This window comes from Arachis ipaensis, chromosome B05 (genome assembly GCF_000816755.2).
Source record: "Arachis ipaensis cultivar K30076 chromosome B05, Araip1.1, whole genome shotgun sequence".
Classification (NCBI taxonomy): Eukaryota; Viridiplantae; Streptophyta; class Magnoliopsida; order Fabales; family Fabaceae; genus Arachis; species Arachis ipaensis.
In genome coordinates, this window is record NC_029789.2 from 102,496,955 (window position 1) to 102,512,902 (window position 15,948).

The 15,948-nt window shown below is 37.5% G+C and overlaps 1 long non-coding RNA gene across 1 annotated transcript; it reads left to right on the forward strand.

The window, feature by feature from the left end:
* On the forward strand, positions 3,249-6,569 carry LOC110272235. Its single transcript, XR_002363294.1, has 2 exons — positions 3,249-3,832; positions 6,460-6,569. It is a non-coding gene; the product is annotated as an uncharacterized LOC110272235 (long non-coding RNA).

Consider the following 15,948-nt stretch of genomic DNA (forward strand, 5'->3'; position numbering starts at 1 on the left):
CGGTAGAGTTTCTACACTCCATAGATTAAGGTGTGGAGCTCTGCTGTTCCTCAAAGATTAATGCAAAGTACTACTGTTTTCCATTCAATTCTTCTTATTTCGCTTCTAAGATATCCATTCGCACCCAAGAACATGATGAAGGTGATGATTATGTATGACGCTCATCATCCTTCTCCCTTATGAACGCGTGCCTGACAAACACTTCTGTTCTACATGAAATAAGCTAGAATGAGTATCCCTTACTCACGTAAGGTATTACTTGGACGACCCAGTGCACTTGCTGGTTAGTTGTATCGAAGTTGTGAAAATTATGAATTAAGATCAGAGCACCAAGCTTTGGAGCCATTACCAGGATTTGTTCGAGCCTGGAGATCACAATTTCGTGCACCAAGTTTTTGGCGCCGTTGCTGGGGATTGTTTGAGTTTGGACAACTGACAGTTCATCCTGTTGCTCAGATTAGGTAATTTTCTTTTTGTTTTTAGTTTTCAAAAAAGTTTTCAAAAATTTTTCAAAATTTTCTTCTTTGTTTTTGAAAAAAAAATGTTTTCAAAAATATAATTTTCTTCAGGATTTTTAAGAATGAATTCTAGTGTTTCATGAAACATGTTGAATCCTATCTGGCTGTAAAGCCATACCCAAACTGCTTTGGGATTGGTATTCAACTAATCACTCCAGTCCATGTAATTACATACTAAAGCTTGGCTGGCTATTAAGCCATGCCTGACCCTTTGATTGGAGCTTTAGAGCATAAGATTCCTGGAATTCATGTTGAAAATTTTGGAATCCTTATTTTTTCTTTTTCATATAATTTTTCGAAAAATATAAAATAAAAATCCAAAAAATTTTAGAAAATCATAAAAATCAAAAATATTTTTGGGCTCTTGTTTGAGTCTTGAGTCATATCATAAGTTTGGTGTCAATTGCATGTGTATCTTGCATTTTTCAAAAATTTCATGCATTCATGGTGTTCTTCATGATCTTCAAGTTGTTCTTGGTAAGTCTCCTTGTTTGATCTTGATGATTTTTTGTTTGGTGTCTTTTCATGTTTATCATATGCATTCTTGAATTCTTAGTGCGTAAGCATTAAAGAATTCTAAGTTTGGTGTCTTGCATGTTTTTTTTGCATTAAAATTTTTTCAAAATTGTGTCTATGATGTTCATCTTGACATTCATGGTGTTCTTGGTGTTCATCTTGACATTCATAGCATTCTTGCATGCATTCATTGTTTTGATCTAAAAATTTCACGCATTGCATAATTTTCATGTTTTTCATAAAAATTTCAAAAATCAAAAAAATATCTTTCCCTTTTTCTCTCATCAAATTCGAAAATTTGAGTTGACTTTTTCAAAAATTTTAAAAAAAAAATGGATCTGTGGACCCCACAGGATCCCCACCTACCTCCACTCACTCTCTTCTCTCTTCTCAATCATCCTCTATTCCCAACAAACACTCTTCCCTATTAACCCTTTACCACTCACATCCATACACCCACTACCTTCAAAAATTCAACATCTCTCTCCCACCCAATCCCACCCATATGGCCGAATACACACAGCCATCCATCTCCTCCATATCCTCTTCTTCTTCTATTCTTTCTTCTTTTGCTCGAGGGCGAGCAACATTCTAAGTTTGGTGTGGTAAAAGCATAGCTTTTTTGTTTTTTGCATAACCATTGATGGCACCTAAGGCCAGAGAAACCTCTAGAAAGAGGAAAGGGAAGACAAAAGCTTCCATCAAGGGTCTATAGCTCAGTGGTAGAACATGATTGAATGACTGTGACGAGCTCCTAACTCGCGATTGCAGGGCATTAGTGACAGACGCAAAAGGATAGTAAATCCTATTCCGGCATGATGATGAAGATAGCAGGAAAGCAGAGGTTCAGAGGAACGAAAAGCATCTCCATTCGCTTATCTGAAATTCCTACCAATGATTTACATAAGTATCTCTATCCCTACTTTATTATATAATATTCGAAAACACCATTATCACTTTATATCTGCCTAACTGAGATTTACAAGGTGACCATAGCTTGCTTCATACCAACAATCTCCGTGGGATTCGATCCTTACTCACGTAAGGTATTACTTGGACGACCCAGTGCACTTGCTGGTTAGTTGTATCGAAGTTGTGACAAATTATGAATTAAGATCAGAGCACCAAGCTTTGGAGCCATTACCAGGATTTGTTCGAGCCTGGAGATCACAATTTCGTGCACCAATTAGAGACCCAAGAGAATATACTCCGGCAGTCGTCCAATGACTACGTTGAACATCATGTAGAATGCTTGTGGTTGTCAGGCACGCGGATCTTGGCTAAGCGAGTAACGAATATAGTGGGTGATTGTCACGGGTCACCCCTTCATTCTGACTTAACTGAATTCAGTATGAGAGTATATCTTGGAGAAGAAGTAAGCGTGAATTGAAAGAGAAACAATAGTACTTGCATTAATTCATGAAGAACAGCAGAGCTCCACACCTTAATCTATGAGGTGTAGAAACTTCACCGTTGGAAAATACATAAGAGAAAAAGGTCTAGGCATGGCCGTGTGGCCAGCCTCCCAAATGTGAAAAATGGCATAAGCTCCCTAATACAATAGTAAAAAGTGCTATTTATACTAAACTAGTTACTAGGGATTACAGAAAATAAGTAACTAAGTGCAGATAGTGCAAAAATCTACTTCCGGGGCCCACTTTGTAACAACCCTAGTTTTTGAAAATTAAATAATTAGTTATTTGTGATTTATTTTATTTGTTGATAATTTTATTTTAAGAAAATTATTTTACCAAAGGTAATTAAATAGAGTTTCATGATATTTGGAGTTTAAACTAATTAGAATTTTTATATAATCTTTATTGGATCTCTTCTATACCCAGAAACCCTAACCCAGCTACCCTCTTCCCCAAGACTCAACAGCAGCTATGCAGCCCTATCCAAAATACACACACACGGTTCCCTGAGCCAAAGGAAAAAAAAGAACGGGAATAGAAAGAAAAGGGGGACCGAGGAAGGAGAGGGGGGAGAAGAGGGAGGCGGCGCGGTGGGTGCCACTGCCACTATCGCCGCCGTTGCTAGCAGAGAGGAGGGGGAGATTTGAGTGAGGAGAGAGCTCTCGAAACAGGGAGAGATCGACCCACGCCTCACCGCCGCGCCACCGTCCCAGTGCCGCCGTCGCGTCATCGTCGAACTGGAGGGAAGAGCTGCTGCCGCCACGCCTGCCGTCGAGCTGCATCACAGCGCCATCCTGTTCATGGAGCCACAAGCTCGCATCACTTCCGATCCGTCTAGTCACCAACGCCGTTGTGGGGGAAGACCAGAGCCGAGGCAAGGAGCAACGCCGAGAGGAAGAGAAGGAGCTGCGCCACATCGTCGTCCAGCCATTGTCCGACCCGCCATCACCGGCATTTCGCTGCCGTCACTGCAGAGGCCAAACGCCATCGAACTTTCTGCCACCAACTTGGGGTCCGTCGTTGTCAAGACCGTTAGGAGAGAGAGACAGGGCCGAACCTGTGCATCCGAGAGAGAAGGGTGGATGTTGTTCGCACTGTCGTACCATCATCACGGCCAGGATCCGTCGCCACCGCCGTGAGCCGTTGCTGTTGTCTTAGTGGTCGCCATCACCATGAGTAAAGTCTGCTGCTGTACTAGAACCTCTGTCGCCATGGGTATTGCTATTAGGGTCGCTGGAAACCAATGTTGGAGCTGCCCTTAATGATTCTGATTCTGCTACATAAGTTATGAGATGCTGTGTTGTTGCTGGAGGAAGAGAACTCGTAAAAAAATGTCATCGGGGCTGCTGTTTGGTTTGATTGCCTTGTTAATGCGATACTAAGGTAGGGGATTTATTTTAAAGTTAACCATTTTAATTTATGAATGCCAATGAAGTTTAGTGGATAATTGCGAATAATTTGCATATATTTTGTGTGATTAATTGATTGAAATAAACTCAGTTTGAGGTTGTGAAATTTGAATTAAGTTTGGTATTAGGATGATGTTTTAGTATTTCAATCAGTTTATTGAGTTTAGGTTATGGCTGTGAATGTTACTGGGCTTTGTTATTGTGAGTAATTAATTTGGCAAGGTTAATTTTGGTTAATGCTGTGACTGATATTGGTTTTCTGATTTTGATGGATTTGTTGAAGATTCTGACCTATGTGGTATTGCTGAATTGGTTGAAATGTGGCTGTGAATGGTGATTCATTTGATAATACTTGTTAAACTGAAATTTGATGAGTTAACTATTGAAAAGTTATCCTATTGATAATTGATGAACTGAGTTGGATTTGTGTTTGATTTGGAATTATTATGATGATGGTTTAAGTTGTGGCTGTATTTTGATTATTGAGAATAAGTGTTTGTTGTTGATTTTAGTAATCTGATATGTCGAAATGGCTGTGAAATTGACTTGTGACTTGTTGGAATTGGTTTTGATGCTTGTTAATGTTGATTCGTGATTAATTAGAGTTATGTTTGAAAACTGCTAAATGATTGAAGTTTGATTACCGAATTATTCTCTTGAAATATGACTTCTAAAACAAAATAGTTATTTTGTTAACAAGTAAATAACTTTGAATTATGAAAGGCTGATTTTGGGATTACTAGTTGATTGAGTTTAATTTTGAAAGGATTCTATGATTTGCGAAAAGTAAATATGAATTGAAGAGAATGGAGTTGGATTGATGGATTAGTTGGAATTGTGGAGTGTGATTGACTTGTTAATTATTATGAATTGTGAATGTCTGATTGATTGAGAATTGCCCGTTTGAAAATTATTGAGAAAAGGGCTGGTGATTTGTGGAGAAAGAGGGAACCCGTAAGGGTGGCTAAGTCCGAGTTTTAGGGGAAGTGCTGCCGAAATTTTATAAAATCTGAGGCTTTGTCTGAAATATTATTTTAAAAGGTTTGGATTTGGGAAATTATATTATTTGATTCTGATTTACTAAGAAAAGAAATGAATTATGTTTTTCGGTTTTATTCATTGAGAAAAAATATTATGTTTAAGATGGATTTGTTACGAAAAGGATTCCGTTTTGAGTTGATTTATTAAGAATAGAAAGAAATATGTTTTCAGTTTGATTTAATATGAAAAGAGTTATGTTTTAGGTTTGAAATAAAGGATGATCTTTTTAGAAGTTTGGTGAAATAATAATATTTGAATTTGAATGGTTTTTGAGTCTTTGGGAAGTTAGTAAACTTGAAAAAGAGTTTTATTTGGTTACTTTTAGTAAGAGGGTGATGTTTTGAAAAGTATTTAACGAATTTAAAATAAATGATTTTCTTGAGTCTTTTGAAAAAAAATTAAACTAGAAAATAGTTTTAAAATTGGTTCGAGTTAAGAGGTTGCAAAAGTGGAAGTCGTAAAGTCTGTACAACATGATTGAATAAAGAAAGAGAGAGATATTGTATAAGAATATGTAACTGGAGATGAATAACGAGAATGATAACTTATGATGATAATTACATTGATTCTTTTGAGGAAAGGTATTCAGTTTATGAAATTGTTGGCAAGAATGTGGGTTTTGTCCCGCTTGCGTATTTATGATTATAAAAGAGAATAAAAAGCAGAGGACCTGTTGAAAGGTCATTTGTTGCTTGAGGCAACCCAAGAGATGTGTTTATTTATTTGTTGCGTTAAGGCAACGCCGGATATACTTGTATGATGATCTACTGCGTGAAGGCAGTCAGATAGATAGTGGTGCGACCACTGAGAACGCCTTCCTGCGGTACAGATCCATATTTTAATTCTGTAAGGTAGAGAGTTTATTTCCTGCTACAGAAGTACCGTGACCACCTGTTCCATTTCTATAGTGGCAGAGGGGTTATTTCCTGTATACAGAAGGTGTGTCGGCATACATCCCTGCAGTGGCAGATGTGTTATTTCCTACGTGCAGTGGACCCTGTGGTGGCAGAGGGGTTATTTCCTGTACACAGGGGTATAGCCAACTGGAAAGCCATACCCATTTCAGCTGCTACGGGTTACGTCGGGAGCGGGTAGAAAACGACAAATGAGCTCATTACCTGCACTAGGGCTAGACATGCATCATCCTTGTTTGCGCATTTGCATTTGATTGGGTTTGCTCATTGTACTTCCCTGTGATTGTGTTATTTGTCTTGCTGTGACTTGTTTGTATGTTGAACTGAATCTCTTGCTTGCACTATTAGTTTGTGAATGTATTAAATTCATTAAGAATTGATGTTTTGATTGAGAATTAATTATGTGACTGATAGATGGTTAATGTGACTAGTTTCATATTTTAAATTTGTTTGAGTTTAAAGATTTTGAAGGAGGTAATTAATTAGCTAAAGTAAAACCAAAAGTATTTTCAAAAAAATTTGATAAAAATATAGTTTCCTTGAGTATGTTAATTATTTGCATGTTAATCATTACTTTTACGGCATTCTCATTCCCTACTAAGAACGTGTGGTTTGTTCTCACCCCAAAAATCCTCCACCTTTTCAGTGATACAGGTTCGAAGACTCAGTTTGGAGCTGCGGGCGATTGTTAGACCTTTTTTATGAGTTAAGTTTTTGAATTGAATTGCTTTCATAGAGTTCCCTCGCCCTTATTGCTTAAGATTTTTATTTTATACAGAGGGATAGGATTTGTATCTAAGTTTTATTTGAAATCTTTTGTATGACAGATATTATCATTAATAAATATGTGGTTATTATTACTTGGTGATGTTTGCTATATGATTTTAAATAATAAAAACAAAATTTTTTCTGGAATTTTCAATAAAATTAAATCACGATATCGAACTAAAGGCTCAATAGTAAATAGTTAATAAAGGAAAGCAAGTTAGTAACGCCTTACTTTCGGTACAATCATGACGTTCTGGAAGATGGGTCATTACACACTTGGTGTGTGCTTGGGGTGAGCATTGAGCTTTACACATGCATAGGCCTTTTCTAGAGTTAAACGCCAGCTTGGATGCCAGTTTGGGCGTTTAACTCCAGTTTTGGTGCTAGTTCTGGCGTTTTACGCCAGAAAAGGGTCTCTCGCTGCCGTTTAGATGCCAGTTTGGGCCATCAAATCTCGGACAAAGTATAGACTATTATACATTGCTGGAAAGCCCAAGATGTCTAATTTCTAACGCAATTGAGAATGCACCAATTGGGTTTCTGTAGCTTCAGAAAATCCACTTCGAGTGCAGGAGGGTCAGAGTCCAACAGCATCTGCAGTCCTTTCTCAGCCTCTGAATCAGACTTTTGCTCAGGTCCCTCAATTTCAGCCAGAAAAGACCTAAAATTATAGAAAAACACACAAACTCATAGTAAAGTCAAGAAATGTGATTTTTGCATAAAAACTAATAAAAATATAATAAAAAATAAGTAAAATATACAAAAAACTATGTAAAAATAATGCCAAAAAGGGTATAAATTATCCGCTCATCACAACACCAAACCTAAATTGTTGCTTGTCCTCAAGAAACTAAAAAAAAAATAGGATAAAAAGAAGAGAAAATACAATAAATTTCAAAATATCAATGAAGATTAGTTTCAATTAGATGAGCGGGACTAGTAGCCTTTTGCTTCTGAACAGTTTTGGCATCTCACTTTATCCTTTGAAGTTCAGAATGATTGGCATCCATAGGAACTCATTTTTCAGATAGTGTTATTGATTCTCCTAGTTCAGTATGTTGATTCTTGAACACAGCTACTTTATGAGTCTTGGCCGTGACCCTAAACATTTTATTTTCCAGTATTACCACCGGATACAAAAATGCCACAGACACATAACTAGGTGAACCTTTTCATATTGTGACTCAGCTTTGCTATAGTCCCCAGTTAGAGGTGCCCAGAGTTCTTAAGCACACTCTTTTTGCTTTGGACCACGACTTTAACCGCTAAGCCTCAAGCTTTTCACTTGACACCTTCACGCCACAAGCACATGGTTAGGGACAGCTTGATTTAGTCGCTTAGGCTAGGATTTTATTCCTTTGGGCCCGCCTATCCATTAATGCTCAAAGCCTTGGATCTTTTTTACCCTTGCCTTTTAGTTTAAAGAGTTATTGGCTTTTTCTACTTGCTTTTTCTTTTTCTTTCTGTCTTTTTTTTTCGCAAGCTTTGTGTTTCTCACTGCTTTTTCTTCCTTCAAGAATCAATTTTATGATTTTTCAGATTATCAATAACATTTCTCTTTTTTCATTATTCTTTCAAGAGCCAACAATTTTAACATTCATAAACTTTACTATTGAAAATATGCACTGTTCAAGCATTCATTCAGAAAACAAAAAGTATTGCCACCACATCAAACTAATTAAACTATTTTCAAGATAGTATTCAAAACTCATGTACTTCTTTTTCTTTTTCAGAAAACATTTTTCATTTAAGAAAGGTGAAAGATTCATGGAACATTCATAGCTTTAAGACATAGACACTAAACACTAATGTTCATGTAATAAGGACAAAAACATAGACAAAACATAAAGCATAGAAACCGAAAACTGAAAAAGAACAAGAAAATTAAAGAACGGGTCCACCTTAGTGACGGCGGCTAGTTCTTCCTCTTGAAGATCCTATGGAGTGCTTTAGCTCCTGTATGTCTCTTCCTTGCCTTTGTTTCTCCTCTCTCATGGTCTTTTGGTCCTCTCTGATTTCATTGAGGATAATGGAGTGCTCTTGGTGCTCTATCCTTAGTTGCTCCATGTTAGAACTCAAGTCTCCTAAAGAGGTGTTGAGTTGCTCCCAATAGCCTTGTGGAGGAAAGTGTATCCCTTGGGGCATCTCAAGGATTTCTTGATGAGGAATTTCCTCATGCTCTTGTTGAGGTCTATGAGTGGGCTCTCTTGTTTGCTCCATCCTCTTTTTAGTTCAACCACCTTGTATAGTTCTAGAGATATGATCTCATGAACTTCTACTTCCTCTCCAATCATGATACTATGGATCATGATAGCTTGATCCACAGTTACTTTGGACCGGTTGCTAGTGGGAATGATAGAGTGTTGGATGAACTCCAACCATCCTCTAGCCACGGGCTTCAGGTCAAGCCTTCTCAGTTGAACTGGCTTGCCTTTGGAGTCTCTTTTCCATTGCCCTCTTTCCACACAGATGTCCATGAGGACTTGGTCCAACCTTTGATCAAAGTTGACTCTTCTAGTGAAAGGATGAGGATCTCCTCTCATTATTGGCAAGTTGAATGCCAACCTTACAGTTTCTGGACTGAAATCCAAGTATTTCTCCCGAACCATTGTGAGCCAATTCTTTGGGTTTGGGTTCACACTTTGATCATGGTTCTTAGTAATACATGCATTAGCATAGAACTCTTGAACCATTAAGATTCCGACTTGTTGGATGGGGTTGGTGAGAGCTTCCCAACCTCTTCTTTGAACCTCACGTCGGATCTCCGGATATTCACTCTTTTTGAGCATGAAGGGGACCTCGAGGATCTCCTTTTTCTTGGCCACAACTTTATAGAATTGTTCTTGATGGACTTTTGAGATGAATCTCTCTATTTCCTATGACTCGGAGGTGGAAGAAATTGCCTTCCCTTTCCACTTTCTAGAGATTTTTCCGGCCTTAGGTGCCATTAATGGTTATGGAAAAATAAAAAGTAGAGCTTTTTACCACACCAAACTTAAAAGGTTTGCTCGTCCTCGAGCAAAAAAAGAAAGAAAGGAGGAGAAGAAGAAGAAATGGAGGAGTGTTTTTGATTCGGCCAAGGGGGTTTAAGTGTTTATGAAATGGGAAATTGAAGGTGGTAGGGAGGGGTATTTATAGGATAAGAGAGAGAGGGAAGTTGTGTATGAAGAGGTTGGGTTTGGGAGGGAAATGTTTTGAATTTGAATGGTGAGGTAGGTGGGGTTTTATGATGGGTTTTCGGGGAGTAATGGATGGATGTGAGTGGTAAGAGATTGTGGGGAAGAGGGTAGGATTTGATAGGTGAATGGTATTTGGGGAATAGGTATTGATGTGATTGGTCAAGGGTATTTGGAGAAGAGTGTTATGGAAAGGTGTGAAGAGGAAAGAGAGTGAGTTGGGGTAGGTGGCGATCCTGTGGGGTCCACAGATCCCGAGGTGTTAAAGAATTCTGGTCCCTCTACCTTTCTGGCGTTTAAACCCCCTCTGTGTGCCATTTCTGGCGTTTAACGCCATCTCTGCTACTTTTATGGCGTTAAACGACAGGCTGATGCCCTTTTCTGGCATTTAACGCCAACCAGACACACTTTTCTGGTGTTAAACGCCAGTCTGTCTGCCAATTCTGGCGTTTAACGCCCAGAATGCTGCCAGATTGGGCGTTAAACGCCCATTCTACTATCCTTATTGGCGTTTAAATGCCAGTAAGCCTGTTCTCCAGGGTGTGCTATTTTTGATGTTGTTTTTGATTCTGCTTTAATTCTGCAGCTGTTTTTGTGACTTCACATGATCATCTACCTAAAGAAAACATAACATGACAATAGAAAACAAATGTCTATAAATAAATATAATTAAATAACATTGCATTGCCTCCCAATAAGCGCTTCTTTAATGTTAATAGCTTGACAGTGAGCGCTTAGAGAGCTTCACAGAGACTCAGAGCTTAATGGTGGACTCTCAACACCAAACTTAGAAGTTGAGTGTGGGGGCTTTGCTTGACTCTATATGAAGAGAATTGGATGAAGCTTTTCATGCTTCTTCTCCATGTTTACAGAAGAAGATCCTTGAGCCTTAAGCACAAGGTAGTCCTCATTCAATTGAAGGACTAACTCTCCTCTGTCCACATCAATCACAGCCCTTGCTGTGGCTAGAAAGGATCTTCCAAGGATAATGGATTCATCCTCATCCTTCCCAGTGTCTAGGATTATGAAGTCAGCAGGGATGTACAGGCCTTCAACCTTCACTAAGACATCCTCTACAAGTCCATAAGCCTGTTTCATTGATTTGTCTGCCATCTCTAATGAGATTCTTGTGGTTTGTACCTCAAAGATCCCTAGCTTCTCCATTACAGAGAGTGGCATGAGGTTTATTCCTGACCCCAAGTCCCACAGAGCCTTCTCAAAGGTCATGGTGCCTATGGTACAGGGGATTAAGAACTTTCCGAGATCCGGTTTCTTCTGAGGTAATTTTAGTTGAACCAAAGCATTCAGTTCATTGATGAGCAATGGAGGTTCATCCTCCCAAGTCTCATTACCAAGTAACTTGGCATTCAGCTTCATGATTGCTCCTAGATACTGAGCAACTTGCTCTTCAACAATATCTTCATCCTCTTCAGAGGAGAAATACTCATCAGAGCTCATGAATGGCAATAGTAAGTTCAGTGGAATCTCTATTGTCTCTGTATGAGCCTCAGATTCCTTTGGTTCCTCAATAGGGAACTCCTTAGTGGTCAGTGGACGTCCATTGAGGTCTTCCTCACTGGAAATCACTGCCTCTTCCTCCTCTATAGGTTCGGCCACTTTGGGTATATTGATGGCCTTGCACTCTCTCTTTGGATTCTCTTCTGTATTGTTTGGGAGAGTACTAGGAGGGATTTCAGTAACTCTTTTACTCAGCTGACCCACTTGTGCCTCCAAATTTCTGATGGAGGACCTTGTTTCAGTCGTGAAACTGAGAGTGGTCTTAGATAGATCAGAGACTATGGTTGCTAAGTCAGAGAGGCTCTGCTTAGAATTCTCTGTCTGTTGCTCAAAAGATGATGGAAAAGGCTTGCTATTGCCAAACCGGATTTTCCCACCATTATTATTATTGAAGCCTTGATTAGGCTTCTGCTGATCCTTCCATGAGAAATTAGGATGATTCCTCCATGAAGGATTATAGGTGTTTCCATAGGATTCCCCCATGTAATTCACCTCTTCCATTGCAGGATTCTCAAGGTCATAAGCTTCTCCTTCAGAGGAGGTTTCTTTAATACTGCCGGATGCAGCTTACGATCCAGTCAGATTCTGAGAAATCATATTGACTTGCTGAGTCAATATTTTATTATGAGCCAATATGGCATTCAGAGTATCAATCTCAAGAACTTATTTCTTCTGAGTCATCCCATTATTCATAGGATTTCTTTCAGAAGTATACATGAACTGGTTATTTGCAACCATTTCAATGAGTTTCTGGGCTTCTGCAGGGGTTTTCTTCAGATGAAGAGATCCACCAGTAGAGTGGTCCAATGACATCTTGGACAATTTAGACAGACCATCATAGAATATACATAAGATGCTCCATTTTGAAAGCATGTCAGAAGGACACCTTCTGATCAATTGCTTGTATCTTTCCCAAGCTTCATAGTGGGATTCACCTTCCTTCTGTCTGAAGGTTTGGACTTCCACTCTAAGCTTGCTCATCTTTTGAGGTGGAAAGAATTTGGCCAAGAAAGCATTGACCAACTTTTCCCAAGAGTTCAAGCTTTCTTTAGGTTGTGAGTCCAACCATATCCTAGCTCTGTCTCTTACAGCAAAGGGGAAAAGCATAAGTCTGTAGACCTCGGGATTAACCCCATTGGTCTTAACAGTGTCACATATTTGCAACAACTCAGCTAAGAACTGATGGGGATCTTCCAATGAAAGTCTATGAAACTTGCAATTCTGCTGCATTAGAGAAACTAATTGAGGCTTAAGCTCAAAGTTGTTTGCTCCAATTGCAGGAATTGAGATGCTTCTTCCATAGAAGTCTGAAGTTGGTAAAGTAAAGTCACCAAGCATCTTCCTTGCATCTCCACCATTGTTGTTGGGTTCGGCTGCCATGTCTGCTTCTTTTTCGAAAATTTCTGTAAGGTCCTCTCCGGAGTGTTGTGCTTTAGCTTCTCTTAACTTCCTCTTCAGAGTCCTTTCAGGTTCAGGATCAGCTTCAACAAGAATGTCTTTATCCTTGTTTCTGCTCATATGAAAAAGAAGAGAATAAAAAAGAAGAGGAAACCTCTATGTCACAGTATAGAGATTTGTTATGTGTCAGAGGAAAGAAGAATAGAATGAAGAAGGAAGAAGAAGAAATTCGAACACAGAGAGAGAGAGGGTTCGAATTATGAGTAGAAGAGAAGTGTTAGTAAATAAATAAAATAAATAGAAAGAGATGAGAGGGAGAGTATTCGAATATTAATTAAAAGAAAAGAAAAATATTTTTGTTTTTATTTAATTAATTAAGTTAGTTTCGAAAATATTAATAGAAATAAAATAAAATTAGAATTTAAAATAATTAGTTAATTAAAAAGAATTTTGAAAAAGTGGTTAGTGGTTTTCGAAAATTAGAGAGAGAGAAAAGTAGTTAGGTGGTTTTGAAAAAGATAAGAAATAGAAAACTTTTTAAAATCAAACAAAAAGTCAAGTAGTTAATCGAAAAAGATTTGAAAATAATTTTTGAAAAGATAAGAAGTTAGAAAAATATTTTGAAATTATTTTTTGAAAAAGATATGATTGAAATTTATTTTGAAAAAGATTTGAAAAAGAAATTTAAAAATATTTTATTTTGAAAATTAAAGTTGATGACTTGACTAACAAGAAACTAAAAGATATGATTCTAGAATTTAAAGATTGAACCTTTCTTAACAGGAAAGTAACAAACTTGAAATTTTTTAACCAAAACATTAAATGTTAGCAATAATTTCGAAAATTATGAAATAAAATTAAGAAAAAGATTTTGAAAATTAATTAAAAAATTTTCGGAGAACATGAAAGAAAAATGAAAAAGATTTGAAAAGATAAAGTTTTTAAATTGAAATTTTGACTTGACTAACAAGAAACAACTAAATTTTGAAAATTTTTGACTAAGTCAACCCAAAATTTCAAAATTTATGAGTAAAATAAGGGAAAGATATTATTTTTTATTTTTGAATTAATATAGAAAGAGAAAAACAACAAAATGACACAAGACATAGAATTTAAGATTAAAACAAATAATGCATGCAAGAACACTTTGAATGTCAGGATGAACACCAAGAACACTTTGAATGTCAAGATGAACATCAAGAACATATTTTTGAAAATTTTTAAGAAAAGAAAGATAAACAAGACACCAAACTTAGAATTTTTTAATGTTTAGACACTAATAATTCGAAAATTCATATGAAAAACAAGAAAAGAGACAAAACAAGAAAAATTAAAGATCAAACAAGGAAAATCATCAAGAACAACTTGAAGATCAAAGAAGAACACAATGCATGAATTTTCAAAAATTTAAGAAAATTAAAAAATGCAATTGACACCAAACTTAAAATTTGACACTAGACTCAAACAAGAAACTCAAAATTTTTTTGTTTTTATGATTTTATTAAATTTTTTTGTATTTATTTTTTTCTCAAAAAATTATTTTGGAAAAAGAGAATAAAGAAATTCAAAATTTTTAATAAGAATTCCAGGATTCATGCAATGTTATTCTAAAGCTTCGGTCCAAAAGAATTAGACATGGCCAATTGGCCAGCCAAGCTTTAGCATTGCATTACATACAACAGCCCAATAAATGAGAATCCAAAGGCTCCTCCAATAGCTGCAATGATAAGTGGAAGCTTCAGTCCAAAAGATTAGACATGGCTTAATAGCCAGCCAAGCTTCAACATATCATCTAAAGATCTAGAATTCATTCTTAAAAATTTTTATGAATTTTTCGAAAACACGTTTTTTTTAAATAAAAATAATAAAAACTTAAACATAAAATAAAATTACCCAATCTAAGCAACAAGATGAACCATCAGTTATCCAAACTCGAACAATCCTCGGCAACGGAGCCAAAAACTTGGTGCAAGAAATTGTGATCACACTTTTCACAACTCCGCACAACTAACCAGCAAGTGCACTGGGTCATCCAAGTAATACCTTACGTGAGTAAGGGTCGATCCCATGGAGATTGTCAGCTTGAAGCAAGCTATGGTCATCCTATAAATCTTAGTCAGGCGAATTCAAATGGTTATGAGGTTTTGATAATTAAAAGTTAAATAAAACATAAAATAAAATATAGATACTTATGTAATTCATTGGTGGGAATTTCAGATAAGCGTTTGGAGATGCATTGTTGCTTCTGAACCTCTGCTTTCCTATTGTCTTCTTCCAATCATGTGTGCTCCCTTCCATGGCAAGTTGTATGATCCTCTCAGTGAAAATGGTGCAAGTACGGTTTCTGCACGGCTAATCAACTGTCAGATTTCTCGTCTCGGATGAAAAATACCGGGTACAGCTACCGCATGGCTAATCATCTGTCCGTTCTCACTTGTGTCGGAATAGGATCTCTCTATTCTTTTAGACACTGTCAATGTGCCCAACATTCGTGAGTTTGAAGCTCGTCATAGTCATCCCTTCCCAGATCCTACTCGGAATACCACAGACAAGGTTTAGACTTTCCGGATCTCAGGAATGCTACCAATTGGTTCTAGCCAATACCACGAAGGTTCTAACCTCACGGACTCAGTCCATGGATTAGAGATCCAAGAGAATATACTCCGGCTGTCATCCAATGACTACATTGAACATCATGTAGACCGCTTGTGGTTGTCAGGCACGCGGATCTTGGCTAAGCATGTTACGAAGATAGTGGGTGATTGTCACGGGTCACCTCTTCATTCTGACTTAACTGAATTAAGTACGAGAGTATATCTTGGAGAAGAAGTAAGCGTGAATTGAAAGAGAAACAATAGTACTTGCATTAATTTATGAAGAACAGCAGAGCTCCACACCTTAATCTATGAGGTGTAGAAACTCCACCGTTGGAAAATACATAAGAGAAAAAGGTCTAGGCATGGCCGTGTGGCCAGCCTCCCAAATGTGAAAAATGGCATAAGCTCCCTAATACAATAGTAAAAAGTACTATTTATACTAAACTAGTTACTAGGGATTACAGAAAATAAGTAACTAAGTGCAAATAGTGCAGAAATCTACTTACGGGGCCCACTTGGTGTGTGCTTGGGCTGAGCATTGAGCTTTACACGTGCATAGGCCTTTTCTAGAGTTAAACGCAAGCTTGGATGCCAGTTTGGGCGTTTAACTCCAGTTTTGGTGCCAGTTCTGGCATTTTACGCCAGAAAAGGGTCTCTGGCTGGCGTTTAGACGCCAGT